Consider the following 15338-nt stretch of genomic DNA (forward strand, 5'->3'; position numbering starts at 1 on the left):
AACATTTGATAAACCTCATTTATCAATTAATTGAACAAAGTGGCTGATGACTGCTGAAAAGAATTACTTATTCTTTCTCCTATAGTCAGGCAACTTTCCTTCTCCCCTCCCCTCCCCTCCCCTCCTCTCTTCTTTTTCCTTCCTTCCTTCCTTCCTTCCTTCCTTCCTTCCTTCCTTCCTTCCGTCTTTCCTTTTCTTCCCTTTCCTTTCCTCCCTCACTCCCTCCCTCCTTTCTTTGTTTCTAAGATTTATTTATTATTTTGAAAGAGTTACAGAGAGAGCGAGAGCAAAAGCAAGAACGAGAGAGAGAGAGAGAGAGGTCTTCCATCTGCTTGCTCACTTCCCAGGTTGCCTCATCTGCTGGGGCTGGGCCAGGCTGAAGCCAGGAGCCAGGAGCTTCATCCAGGTCTCCCACATGGGTGGCAGGGGCCCAAGCACTTGGGCCATATTCTACTGCTTTCCCAGGCCATAGCAGAGAGCTGGATGGGAGGGGAGCAGCTGGGACACAAACTGGACACAAGCAGGGCACCGATAAGTAATGCTAGCATTGTAAGTTGTGGCTTTACCTGCTAGGCCTCAACTCCGTCCCCCTGTCAGTCAATTTTTCTTGACTTTCCTCTGAGTCTGTCTGCAGGGAAAACTCAAGAATTTTGATTTAGGATAAAATTGGCCAGCTCTAGTGCATGCTGCTCCCAGAAGTCACTGCAGTTTAAGCCGAGTTCCTGAGAGTAGCAAGCTTGAGGGAAAAGAGCAATGGACTCGTAGAGTTACTTCATCGTGGTGAAAGTTCTGCCCTTACCACTTGCTGACTTTGTGACACTGGACAAATTAATTAAGCTTTTTCAGATTGCTTTCTGCAACTACAAAATGGAGTTTTTGTAGAATTTAAATGGGATTATGTATGTCAGATGCTTTGTGCATCCTCTGGCTCACAATTTGTATCTATAGTGACCTTCCTCCCTTCCCTCTACCCCACTTGTTCTAATACATCTCTTATTCAGTGTGTCCTTTTCTAAGATTTAAAAATTGGTCAACAGGGTCCATCCAGCATTGCTACATAACAGGTAAAGCTGCCACCTGCAAATTCTGGTATCTCATATGGGTACAAGTTCATGTGCCCACTGCTCCACTTCTGATCCCTTTCCTTGGTAATGGGTTGGGAAAAGCAGTAAAAGATGATGCAAGGTGCCAGCGCTGTGGCACAGTGGATTAACACCCGAGCCTGGAGTGCTGGCATCCCATATGGGCGCTGGTTCGGGACCTGGTTGCTCCACTTCTGATCCAGCTCTCTGCTATGGCCTGGGAAAGCAGTACAAGATGGCCCAAGTCCTTGGACCCCTGTATCTGCCTGGGAGACCCAGAGGAAGCTCCTGGCTCCTGGCTTCAGATTGGCCAGCTCTGGCCATTGCGGCCAATTGGGGAGTGAACCATCGAATGGAAGACCCCTCTCTCTCTCTCACTCTCCTCTCTCTCTCTCCATGTAACTCTGCCTTTCAAATAAATAAATAAATATTTTTTTAAAAAAAAAAGATGATGCAACTGTTTGCGCCTCTGCCACCCACATAGGGGACCTAGATGAAACTCTCCTCACTTTGGCTGCCCCCAGTCCTGGCATTGGAGCAATCTGGGAAGTGAACAAGCTCGCTCTCTCTCTCTCTCTAACTCTGGCTTTCAAAATAAATAAATCTGTTTTAAAACAATAAATAAATGGACAACAGAAAACAGTACGTTAGTTCCTTTTTATATTTGGATGTGAAAATCCTTCTAAGTTTTCTTTCTCCCTTTCATTCCTTGATTCATGGCTGACTTTGTTCTGGGGTATCTTTCTGGAGGCTAAGATAAGCCCTCTGCCTTCAGGGAGGCCCACAAATGAATTCTTGCTTAGATGAACACAGGAGATGCTAGAGGAGCCTACAGAGGGAAATGCAGGCCCCAGGAACAGCTGGAAGGTATATGAGGGTTCCGGTTGGCCTCACAGAGGAGATTGATGTGATGTTCAAGTGGAGTTAGGAGGAACTGTTGACAAAGTGACAGGGCAGAGGGAATAATTTGCTCATGTGGATTTGAGGATGAGTGAAAGAGGCTTACTGGATGATGCTTGGATTTTAGAATATAAAGGGATTTTTATTAGTAGTGGAGGTGATTTTAAAAGGCTTAAGGAAAGTTTGACATCCCTACATTTTTAGATGGGGAAACTGAGAAACTGTCCAGGGGCAGGCTCAGAGTAGAGACTCCCCCACCTTAGCATGAGTGCAATGATTTGGCTGCTAAAACAGCTCTCAAAGAACAGTGCTGATGGGGCTGGCGCTGTAGCATAATGGGCGAAGCCACCACCTGCAGTCCTGGCATCCGGCACCGGTTTGAATCCAGGCTGCTCCACTTCCCATCCAGCTCTCTGCAATAGCTTGGGGAAGCAGTAGAAGATGGCCCAAGTTTTTGGGCCCCTGCACCCGCCAGGGAGACCTGGAAGAAGCTCCTGGATCCTGGCTTCGGATCAGTGCTGTTCTGGCCTTAGCAGCCAATTGAGGAGTGAACCAGTGGATGGAAGATCTCTGTCTCTCTCTGCCTCTCCTTCTCTCTCTGTGTAACTCTGACTTTCAAATAAAATAAATCTTAAAAAAAGAAAAAGAACAGTGCTGAATGCCTGATGTATTCCACTTGAGAATTTTACACATGAAACACTGAGGCATTTTTTGTCTTTGTTGCTTGAGAAGGTCATGGCATGCTGTCAGAATTGAGAGGGGCAGTGAAGTGGAAAGAAAGAAGGGAGTGGGTAGATTGCCAAAACATCGCGCTAGTAAAAACATTGTGGGGGCGATCCAGGCTGAGTTAACCCAGCAGGAGCTGTCAACACAAAGCTGGGTCAGTGTCCAGTTCTGCAGGCCCATCAGAGATCAGCACTGGGGATGGAAGGCAAGGAAGCTGAGCTGTGCTGGGTGACCCTGGAGCTGTTCCGGAGCAATGGCCTGGGCCACACTGTGGAGGTGGCCTAGGCACCGCCCCACAGCCGGGCCTGCCTCCCCTGCTCTTCTTCTGTGAGCCTTTTCATGAACAAGAAGGTTACCAAGCTATTATCCCACATTTGATGTTATATTGTTTGTAAGACCTTGAAATTTATTTTGGAAATAACTTCTAAACATAGCAACTAATGTATTCTTTAAAAATATTTGGTTTAAATGGATAAGAACAGATACTACACTTGATCTTAGCCAAAAGACTGAGTAAATTTCAAATGTTCTTCCCACAAAAAGTGAGTATTTGAGGTAATGGATCTGTTGACTTGATTTAATTATTCTGCATTGTATTAATTGGCCATAATAACTTTGTAGCCCATAAATATATATAGTTATACCTTTGTAATTTATAATAAAACTATTAAAATGATTTGGTTCATATTTTTGGCTATTAAAAATAGGATTAAGAATGCTGTGACCATGTTTATTCGTGGTGAAAGGTATTATATTTATAAAATGGACTTCTTATCTCTTGATTTAATACATGAAAAATGGAAGTTAACATCTAGATTTCAAAGTATAAAATCCTCTCCTTCATTTCCAACCCTATAATAAAACACAGATGTTTTTAGGACACTGTGAAGTTCAGACAAATGCACTGTATTTACATTTGATATTTTCCAGGTTTAAGCAGCACTTTGTTTCTTTAAATACCCTTGGTATTTCAACAGTGAGTCTATAACTAATAATTAAGTTTAGGAACACCCATATTTTCCCTTATATATCCCATTCTTCTTTCTTGCACAAAGATTTGTTTATTGCCTGAAGTCTTTATTTCTGCTGAGAGAACCATGTGTCTCCCTGTTGCTTGGTCATAACTGAGAAGTTTCCAAACTACATTCCTTAAAGATATTTATCACCCAATTTTCATCAATCTGGATTTTTCCTGATTTGCCATTTGTGCCTTTCCAAAGTGATTTCTGAGTCATAAATGTGTTTATTAATGAAATCACTGGGAGAGTTTAGCCTTTAGTCGAATTTGTTCTGAGCAATCTGTGACACCTGAGATTCCTTTTAAAAGAAAAAAATCCTTAGTTTTTTGTCTTAAAAATATATAAAAACATTCAATTTTAGAAAAAGAAAGACTAGAATTTTTTATAGAATGCCTTGAGGAGGGTTTGATGTTTTGTTATAATTTACTTTTATCTGCTTTCTAGCAATCCAAAAAAGCCAAACGTAGCATTTAGAGAAAATGATCCATCCATTACAGTTACAATTAGGCTTATCCCTTGTGTCATTCAGATCTCCAAGCGACTCATCATTGTAGTAAGTAGCACATACGAGTCTTCATTTTTGTGCTCAGGGTAAGATGCCAGTTTTTCATTTACACATACTTGTATTATGGTTTAGCCTATGATGGAGTTCATGTTCCTAATAGTTGTTAGTGTATTCAGAATTTAGTGTGCAATGTGTATGGTAGTTCTCCTTTACAATGTGGCCACTAAGATTTGAATGTGCCATCTGGGGAGTTGTACAGTGGAGGTGTCATAGATCAGCCAGCCCACTTTGACAATGTGTATTGGAAGTCACTCTTGAAATGATCTTGATGAACCCTCTCATTTTATCAATAAGAAAAGGAGTTTCATGGAGAGATGGTGACTGACTCAAGGCCCTAGTTAGTATGAATAGGGGAAGACAGAATGGAGAGCAGTGAAGATGTGTTTCCTAACTGCTGTGTGGTCCCCCATCTGCTAGGACACGCAACACTGATTACCAGAAAGTCATAATAGTTTGTGATGTAGATGCTAAGCTGTGGAATTAACATTCATTTCTGGATTTGCTTTGACCCCATTTCAGGCATTCAGATTTCCTGACTACCAGCCCAGTGCCCTTCTTTTGGTCTTAGACCAATTAAGATTTTGAAGTCAAGCAAAGGTAGCACTTCATCATTCATACCTTTAACTGCAAAATTGACAAGCAGTTTCTCTTGGTCACAGGTTGAGTAGAAGGAACCAGTTTGACTGAAACCATGGGAATTAGCTTCATACTAGGATTCGGAATCATAGTTGAAAGCAACCCCATGGTACAAGATTGGTTTTCTGTGTCTTTTCTCCTCAAGTTCAGTGATGTCATGTGTATAAAATTAGTAAGTGAATAATAGACTAGAGAACAGTCTGTGCCCTGGGAAAAATCTTAAGTAGACTTTTCCTTCTAAACTCTCTATGCAAGTCTGACTTACCCCTTTATGCATATCTTAAAGTATAGACATTATGAGTAATTTAGTGAATTGAACAGAGTGTGGCAGAAGATCTGAGTTCAATTGTAGGTCCATCATTTCCTAATGGTAGGCGTTCTAATTTACTTATTTGTGAACTAAGGCCCAGATTTGCAACTGTGGTGAAAACTACATAGAAGGATTAAAAAGATGGCGCAAACAAGATAATGCCTAGTGCCCACCCCTAGAAAGTCCTCATTTTAATTGATCTGGAATGGGATTCATATTTTTAAGAGCTCCCTAGATGATGTTAATTGACAGCTAAGACAGAAAGCAAATACCTTGAGTACTTGGATCTTTGTGCTGTCTGGTCCAACGTCCTCACTCTCAGTGTAGGCATCTCTACCTCCTGTGTGCAAAGCAGTGTCTTGTTTATATGTTAACATTCATGTTGAGAGAGTGCTCATTAACTGTGGGAAAGCTTAGATTCTTGAAAAGTTTTGCCGATGATCAGTCACATTCACCTTTGGAAAAACATGGAAATCCTTACTTACCTCATTACCTAAGTCCTTACTGTTGGATTATCTTTCTGATATTTTAAGATAACTGTGGTGATTTGTCTCTTAAGGCCAAACATTCCCGGTGTTTTTCATCTCTTGTATATGACACCTTTCCATGTCTTAACATTCTGTTTGTTCTGACCTGGGGGCAGGCAGCCTGTGCTGTTGTCTCTAGAGCCTATTCCCTTGATGTTCAGAGGAGGAAATGCAGGAGTTTTTGAAATTTCCTCTCTCAGACTACTGAGCAAAGGGATAATTGAAGACCTTGGTTTCAGTTTATTGACACTTGCTGGTCCAGTAGATTCATCATCAACTAATAATAACAGCAGATGATAAAATCTCCAGCATTTTTGAATTCTTATTATATACCAGGCATTGTTCTAGTGTTTAAATATATTAACACATTTGATTTCTCATGATAACCTTATAATGTAGATACTATTATTATCTTAATTTTTTAAAAGCTCTATCTATCTATCTTAGAGAAAGAAAGAGAGACCGACAGAGCTCTCTCATCCACTGGTTTAGTCCCCAGATGGCCTTCAACACCTGGGGATAAGTTAGTCTGAAGCAAGATGCCAGGAACTCAGTCTGGGTCTCCCACGTGGATGGCAGGAACTCAACCACTTGAGTCATCACCTGCTGCCTGCAAGAACTGCGAGAATCTGGCGTGGAGCTGCACTGGGACCCAAGCGCTCTCACATGGGATGAGGATGTCCTCACCACCAGGCCACATCCTTGCCTCTGCATTTTTTGCACAAAAAGAAGGAAATCAAGAAGCAGAGGAGGTGTCTTGACTCTGACTTCACACTAAGTGACTGAGCTAAAATGTTTGTTGAATAATATGGGAAACCTTTTTCCAGAGATGTTGCCCTCTAGCCCTTTGGTAGATGATTTCTTATCTGTAAAAATAAGGTTTTTTTTTTTTTTTTGGTATAGAGACTTATTTATTTATTTGAAAGGCAGAATTGGAGAGAGAGAGAGAGAGAGAGAGAGAGAGGGAGGGAGAGAAAGAGAGACAGATCTTCCATTTGCTGATTCACTGCTCAGATGGCAACAATGGCCAGGGCTGGACCAAGCCAAAGCCAGGAGCTTCTATCCAGATCTCCCACATTGGTACAGGGGCCCAAGTATTTGGGCCATCTTCTGCTGCTTCCTGAGGCACACTAACAGGTAACTGGATCGGAACTGGAACAGCTGGAATATGAACTGATGCCCACATGGGATACTGGTTGTCACAGGAGGTGGCTTAACCTGTTGTGCCACAGTGACACCCCCAGAGTTCTAATTTTCTAAGTACCTGATAGCTTCAAACTCTTATTATTCTAAGTAAATTAATAATGGTATATTTACACCAATATATTTAACATAGTATTTATATATTTTTTAAAGATTTATTTATTTGAAAGAGTTACAGCGAGAGAAAGAAAGAGGAGAGAGATCTTCCTCCCACTGGTTCATTCCCCAAGTGGCTGAAATTGCTGGGGCTGGGCCAGGCTGAAACCAGGAGCCAGGAGCTTCACCAGGTCTCCCTTATGGGTGCAGGGCCCTAAGCACTTGGACAATCCTCTGCTGCTTTCCCAGGTGCATTAGCAGGGAGCTGCATGAGAAGTGGAGCAGCCAGACTCTAAGCAGCGCCCATATGGGATGCCAGTACTGCAGACAATGGCTTAACCCGCTACGCCGCAGCACTGGCCCCTAACATAGTATTTTTAAATAAAAGCTTTGCCTCCTTGTATCTATGAAGGCACCTCAAAAATTCATGGAAAGTAGAATTAAAACACAAATGTGTTTTTTTTTTTTAATTTATTTTTTTGACAGGCAGTGAGAGACAGAGAGAAAGGTCTTCCTTTTGCTGTTGGTTCATCCTCCAATGGCCGCCGTGGCTGGCGCGCTGCAGCCAGCGCACCGCGCTGATCCGAAGGCAGGAGCCAGGGGCTTCTCCTGGTCTCCCATGGGGTGCAGGGCCCAAGGGCTTGGGCCATCCTCCACTACACTCCCGGGCCACAGCAGAGAGCTGGACTGGAAGAGGAGCAACCGGGACAGAATCCGGCACCCCGACCGGGACTAGAACCCAGTGTGCCGGCGCCACTAGGTGGAGGATTAGCCTGCTGAGCTGCGGCGCCGGCCAACACAAATGTGTTTTAACAATTTTTTTTGGAAATCTATGCATAGCTTTTTCATAACATACTTGCCACTAACTTTATGAAGACTCTATGTATTTCTATGGTAGTAAAACTCAGTTTTCCATGTATTTTATTCCAAATCACAAATACCATTGCATGTGAAGCTAATCTTTTTGTTTTATGGTTAAAAAAGTACAAGAGTTTAGAATCTGTTTATTCATGGTCTGAAAGTCTGGAGAAGGTCTGTGTGCTGAACCTGGATGTATTTCACAGAGTTCTGGAACTCTGGGTTTCACGTAACCTTATGACCCTTGGTTTATAAATATGTATGGAAGTTCTGTGGAGAGCACAGAGTTTATGCTTGAGTATAAATAGGTAAACTAGGCTATAGGAGATGTGTTCAAGTTTGTAGTAATTGCTTGCTGTTTTAAGAAACTTTAGAAGTTACTTTACATAAAAACAATTTATATGCTAATTATAAATTATTGTTATTTATCTTTTAAAGTAGACGTTTAATGAATTCTGCTGGACAATCTTTGTTTCATTTGCCAAATACATTTCCCAAGCATTATTTTATTTAGATGAGTGTGTCTTTAATTGACTGAAACAAAAGTTTGACTATATATCACTGGAAAACCACTTAAAGAGCCCTTGTTGCTATTCAGCGATCCTTTGTGTTCCTCTGATTTTACCAGCCTCAGAAGTTTGTATTGATTTTAACTTTTTCTGTATATCATTTCTTATAAAGTCTTTGTCTGATTTATGCTTAAAACTTAAGCTCTTAGTGTAAAGCATATATATTTGAAGTTGCCAGTAAAACCATGGTACAGGGGAATAGAAACACTGCAAAGAAAAATGATCCTTGTAGAACCTACGCTCCATCTGATTCCATTAGCTCCAGACTTGTTTATGGGACTGATAAAGAATGTAAAGTGTGAAAGCTGCAAATAAAGTGTTTCTGTTTGCTGTGCATCCGGGCCTAGGGGTAACGAGTCTGCTGATGCTCATTTGCAGTCTGTTTGCGAGCTCAGTGCCTTGTTCTGAACTCATTGTGAGTGGCTGGGCCATCATTTCTGATGTGTGTGCCCAGGCGAGAGTGGTCCCACGCCTATGTGCCAGTGTTCCCCTGCAACCTACAGATTTCCAGACCATAAAGACTAGCCCTGACTTTGATGCCCAGATCTGATTTTAACAGCCCCTTTAATGGCAGAATTCTAAGTTTCCTCTGAGAGGAGGGCTATTACTTCTGTAGTACAGGAAGTCCTAGCAGGGATGTTGCTGTTCTATGGAAGGTTTTGATTCCAGCTTTAAAAAGAATAATTTGACACCTTATAAAATATCAGAATGAGAAATTGTGATCTGCTTTTCTTTTTGTTGATCTTCATAGCTATTGATTCATAGATTCAAATATGGAGGGGACCTTGACAGTATTCTTTTATATTTTTTAAGGTTTATTTATTTATTTATTTGAAAGACAGACTTACAGACAGGCAGAGGCAGAGAGGGGCGGAGGGGTATCTTCCATCTGCTGATTCACTCCCCAAATGGCAGCAATGGCCAAAGCTGCACCTGTCCAAAGCCAGGAGCCAGGAGCTTCTTCCAGGTCTCCTACGCAGTTGCAGGGGCCCAAGGACTTGGGCCATCTTCTACTGTTTTCCCAAGCCATAGCAGAGAGCCGGATCAGAAGTGGAGCAGCAAGGACTTGAACCAGTGCTGATATGGGATGCCGGCATGGCAGGCCACGGCTTTACCTGCCATGCCACAGTGCTGGCTTGACAGTATTCTAATGCAGTCAGTATCTCATGTTATGATGGACCTACTTCACAGTATACAGCTCTCTCTGACATATTAAGGGCAGGGACTTGATTTACCATGTTGATTGTTAGTGGCCCAGTAGGTGCTCACTTAAGTTGGCTGACCATATGAATGAAAGAATCTAGGACTTGGGAAGAGAAAAGACAGACCAAGATTGTTTCACAAAAATTCAACCTGGAAATGTCAATTTCTGAATACACATTTGGTGCCTTTTCTGTGAGTAAGAAGTAGATTTTCACTTGATGGCCTTAATCTGCATAAAAGATCAGAATCATACACAATTTACATTTATTAGTACTGTTTTTCAGGCAACTAAGCTACTTATTATTTTATTGGAACTTACTGTAACTCTTTGATTAAAGACATTCTTATCTGTGTTTTTATAGATGAAGAAACTTAGGCTTTGAAAGATTAAGTCATTTATCAAGGGCTCGGAGCCAGGCTTCGAATCTGGTTTCTCTGCCTCCAGGTTTATTGTTCTTTCTACTTTTGCCTTTTACACTGGACCAGTATTTGTCACTATGAAGAATTATCCAGACCTATGAGTAACAGTAACTGAATTAATTCTTCCAGTGCCTTCTATGTTACAGAATTTTATATCTGTAGATGTGTTAGCCAAGTGCTGATTTAGCCTATGGTCTGTATTTAAAAGGCATAGCTTCCTAGTTCCTTTTATCTATGGTTTTGGCTTCCTGGGTGGTCCTTCTTGGCCTCCTGTGTGGGCTGATTTGAAGTTTTCTGTTCTTTTCCTCTTTCTCATCTTCCCATAATTGGACTTGAATTTTCTCATTTTGGTCCTAAATGATTTGCAGGCTTCAAAGGTTTCCAGCTGAATTGCAGATACCGCTGGGGTGGAATGGTATTAAAATCTATTGGAGGATTAACATCTATAGCTGGCAAAAAGATACTGCCTGTGTTTTTGTTTTTTGTTTTGTTTTGTTTTTTAGTGTCTATTAACAGGAATGATGACAAACCAGGAAACAAGTGAAGTCCAGTGAGACATGGCACATTTGTTCACATTCTGGGACAGTGATAAGCCACTTCTTATCCAGTGAAATCTGTCCAGGCTCAGCTGGCCTGCTTGCCTGGGGACTCAGAATAATCACATCCCATCTCCTGCTTCACTGTGCTAACGCACCTGCCAACTACTTCCCAAAGAGGGGTATTTCCAGAGGGACAATTGTTCTGCACGTATGCTCGGGAGCAGGGAAGAGGAAGCTGCCTGTCCACAGTTCCACTGTGCTGCTGTCTCCATTTATCAGTTTTATTTTTACACTGTGATACTCCAATGCTTATTTCTTCTAGAAAGGTATGTTAGAAATATACCTTTCAAAATTATAACCAAATGGATGGGCGTTTGGCCTAGTATTTAAGATACCTGTGTCCTACATTGTAGTTCCTAGATTCTGCTTTCAGCTCTGCTTTGAACTCCAGCTTCCTGCTAGAGCAGACCCTAGGAGGCGGCAGTGATGACTCAGGTGGCTGGGTTCCTGAGACTTGATTGAGTTCCCAGGGTCCTTGGCTTCAGCACCCAGCCTCAGCCATTGTGCTCATTCTGGAAGTGAACCAAATAATGGGAGGGGCGAATGCTCTCTCTTTCTCTTGCTCCGTCTCCTCCCTCCCTCCCTTTCTCTGCTATTCAGATACAGAAATAAAAATTGTTAAATGAAGAGACCAGATCTATTTAAATGAATAAATAAATAAGCATCTCATTTTTTAAAAAAGAATTCTTCATTTCCCCCCTAACAGTTTATATATATAAATTACACACACACACACACACATATTTAACCCAGTACTGAACCCTTGTAATAGATATTTTTGTGTAAAATGTACATTTAGCTGTTAGACACAATCCAGGTTGCTGTCTCTGAAGCCAGTATGTACTGTATCTTCCTATTTATTCTGTTCTTGCTTTTCTTAATTGACTGATGAATCACGGGAAGAAGATAAGATGTGTCATCAAGAAAAGGCACTTAATCCTGGTCACCTTTTATTTTCTCCTCCTCATTTCCTTTACATTACTGTGGCTTCCAGTACTGGGGTTTGTGAATTGTCTGCAAAGAAGGGATGTGCTGTGCTGTGCACTGAGAGTGCAGAGTTTCTTTCCCTCCCACTGAGGTTGGGCCGGCTAGTGTGACAGAATGTGGTAAGGGCGGTGCTGTGCTGCTGGCAAGGCCTTGAGAGGGTGTCAGCATGTAAGGAAGGAAGTTCACACTGTCCTGCTGGGGAGAGGAGCCCTGTCAGGGAGTGGCAAGGTGCTGCAGCCCACAGCCAGCACCCAAGCAGATATGGGACTGGGGCATGCTGGGTCTTCCAGCCAACAGCATGAGGGGCTGAAACAGGCTTGTCCTCACAGAGTTCTGCCCCAAACTGCACAGGCATAGAATCTCAAGCGAATAATTGGATTATTTTAAGCCACTGACTTTCAGGGTAGCTTGTTAAAGAGAAATAGATGATTGAAACAGAATTTCTATCTTGCAATCTTCCTTTTACTATCTGCGCCACAGTTGTCCAAGTAGCTCTATGGGCTTTGGGGCCTGTGAATGGGGCATGATTTTGTTGTAGTGCAAATGTGTTAAAGATCTTTAACAGCTTTGCTCACGTGGCAGCCTGTGCCTTCTTTCCCAGCTTTACTTTTGTCCTCACTTTGAGCAGATGTGGCTCCTGCAATGACCCGGGCCACACAAAATAGGTAGTGGAGACACAAAATTACCTCTTCTCCTTCAAAAACCGAAATTACAATAGGAAAGGATAACATATTTTCCTCTAAAGAATATTTTCTGTTACCAGCATTGTGGTGCAGCAGGTCTTAAGTTGCTGCCTGTGTTGCCAGCATTCCATATTGGAGCACGGATTTGAGTCTCTGCCTCCAATCCTGCTAATGTACCTGGGAAAGTGCCGAAGATGGCCCAACTATTCGGGCCCCTACCACCCATGTGGGAGACCCGGATGGAGTTCTAGGCTCCTGGATTTGGCCTGTCCAGCCCAGCTGTTTCAGCCATTTGGGGAGTGAACCAGCAGATGGAAGATTCCCACTTTGTCTCTCTCTCCGCCTCTGTCTTTGTCTCTCTCTCTCTCTCTCTCTTTCTCTCTCTTTGTGTATGTGTCTCCCTATATGTCACTTTGCCTTTCAAATAAAATTTTAAAAAATTGTAAAAAAAAGATTTCCTGCCTTCATATTAGGCCTTGCTTGCCCTTTAGATTCCTTCCAACTGAACACCCTGCTTGTCCATGTACATGGAACAAAATAGAAGGGCCCAGGTTAGAAAATGAAATAAAGCAAAGACTGAGACAACCTGTGGAAAGTTTGTAGTGTCAATTTTTTGTTCAAATTACAACTGTTCCCAGAAAAATGTAGAAGGTTGTTATTTAGTTTTATTTTAAATTTTCTGAAGGATCCAAAACCATTTTTAAAAGTACAACTTTTAATTTCCTGAGTGGAATGCATGCTTGTCTGAGGCCCTTGTATCAGCTTCTATAAGCAATTTCCTTTGAAAGCTATAGGTAGTATTTTTCTCATTTTGTTGTCAGTTTTTTGTACTTAAATTAAAGATTTATTGTTTTTGCTGTTGTCTTTCTGCCTAGCAATTCCTTTCCTCAAACTGTCCTAAACAGTTGACTAAAAAAGAATTACTAAGGCCACATCTGATCTAGAGAAGTCCATCAAGTTATTAGATGGACAAAAGAAGAAGGGTTTAGAGACATGATCTTATCACACTTATCTTAGTGATTTAATTGCCATCTCCCATCCTTCTAGTCACTATTTACTCAATACCTGGGACTCCCTGAACCCAGCAGTCAGAGTAAGTGTTAGCTGTGAGAAGAGGGGTTTGTTTCTGGAGGATGGGCCGGGGAGGAGGGGAGATTTTTTAGAGAGGATTGAGAGAAATGGTTTTGAGGAGGAAGTTCTGTTTCCTTGGTTTCATTTAAAAAGTAGTCAAAGTTTTAGCCTTAGCTAGGTATTTGTTCATTTCTGTTTGATCGCCATCTTGCCAACCTTAAAATGTTATTATATGTAGGTTATTTATGTTTCCTCATTGTTTTCACATGCATCAAGCATATCTTGTCTTTCAGTTATATTTTCAGTTTCTGAAAAATGGTGGCTACTTACTCTAACCTCTAAGGCAGTGGTTCCCATGGGACACTGGATAGTGTTGAGACATATTTGGTTTAACAATGAGGCAGACAGCTGCTACTGGTGTTTAATAGGTGGAGGCCAAACATGCTGGTGACCATTCTACAGTGCACAGTATTCAGCACACAAAAGGTGTCCAGGAGATGCTTTTGAGTGGGTGTTTGAAAGGTCAGTGAATGTGACAGTGGACATGGAGTGCTCACTCTTGGAGGTACTCATACTCAGCTTTATTAAAGCTCAAATTGTTGCTAGTTCAGCTATTATGTATGATTGTCTTGTCAATATTCATACATAAAAGGTTGCTTGGGCTGGCGTTGTGGTGTAGCAGGTAAAGCCAGCACCTGCAACACTGGCATATGGGTGCTGGTTTGAGTCCTGGCTGCTCCACTTCCATTCCAGCTCTCTGCTGATGTGCTTGGAAGCAGCAGATGGCCCAATCCTTGAGCTCCTGCAACTATGTGCGAGACCTCGATGAAGCTCTTGGCTCCTGGCTTCCACCTGGCCCAGCCCTAGCCACTTGCTATGATCTGTGGAGTGAAACAGCAGATGGAAATCTCGCTGTCTCTGTCTCTCCCCCAGAAGGGCATGGGTAGTTTATTTTAGTGACCTCTTTTCATTCATGGTCCAGAGTGGGTGCATGCTGTTTTGAGAAGGTACAGTGTTTGAAGGTAATGCATGAGATGGGGAGTAAGTAGCTTTTCTAAACACAAATAATTACCAAAAAGAGTCTAGTTAAAAATCTGTACCTTACTTAGAAACCTTATCCTGATTTTTGGCTTGGGAGATTTGGACTTTATTCCTTTTATCTTTGTTGCACATGCCTTGTCTTTAATGGGATAGCATGTTCTTTTTTTTTTTTTTTTTTTTTTTTTTTTGACAGGCAGAGAGAGAGAAGCAGAGAGAAAGGTCTTCCTTTGCCGTTGGTTCACCCTCCAATGGCCGCTGCGGCCAGCGCACCGCGCTGATCCGAAGGCAGGAGCCAGGTACTTCTCCTGGTCTCCCATGCGGGTGCAGGGCCCAAGCACTTGGGCCATCCTCCACTGCACTCCCGGGCTATAGCAGAGAGCTGGCCTGGAAGAGGGGCAACTGGGACAGAATCCAGCACCCCGACCGGGACTAGAACCCTGTCTGCCGGCGCAGCAAGGCGGAGGATTAGCCTTTTGGTATGCAGAAACTGACAGTAAAAAGATTGCCAGAATCGGGGTAGTGATAGCCTGCTTGGAATGTGGGTGGTGATGGGACAGGTAAATGAAAATATAAGAGGGGGTGCAACTCTCTTCCCCTGACTTCTCTCCCCACCTCTTAAATTCAGCATTATACTCTCTAAAGAAAATTTCCAGGATAGTGGATGAAGGAGAACGATGAATTAGCACCATAAATCTGCAGCATAGATAAGCAGTAGGAGCCTAGAAAAGATGGAACAGTAGTTTAGATTTGGGTGTACTGAAGATACTTTGTGTAAGTTGAATCTGAGATTTCGTCAGACTTAGGTTCAGTTCATTGGTGCTTATTAAGCCTGCCCCCAGGGCT

General features: G+C 42.3%; 1 protein-coding gene across 4 annotated transcripts in view; it reads left to right on the plus strand.

Moving 5' to 3' along the window:
- The window catches only part of PSD3 (pleckstrin and Sec7 domain containing 3), a 611013-nt gene that overhangs the window by 372217 nt on the left and 223458 nt on the right, over window positions 1-15338 (plus strand). The gene's annotated exons all lie outside the window — the stretch shown is intronic.

This window comes from Lepus europaeus, chromosome 8, assembly GCF_033115175.1.
Source record: "Lepus europaeus isolate LE1 chromosome 8, mLepTim1.pri, whole genome shotgun sequence".
Classification (NCBI taxonomy): Eukaryota; Metazoa; Chordata; class Mammalia; order Lagomorpha; family Leporidae; genus Lepus; species Lepus europaeus.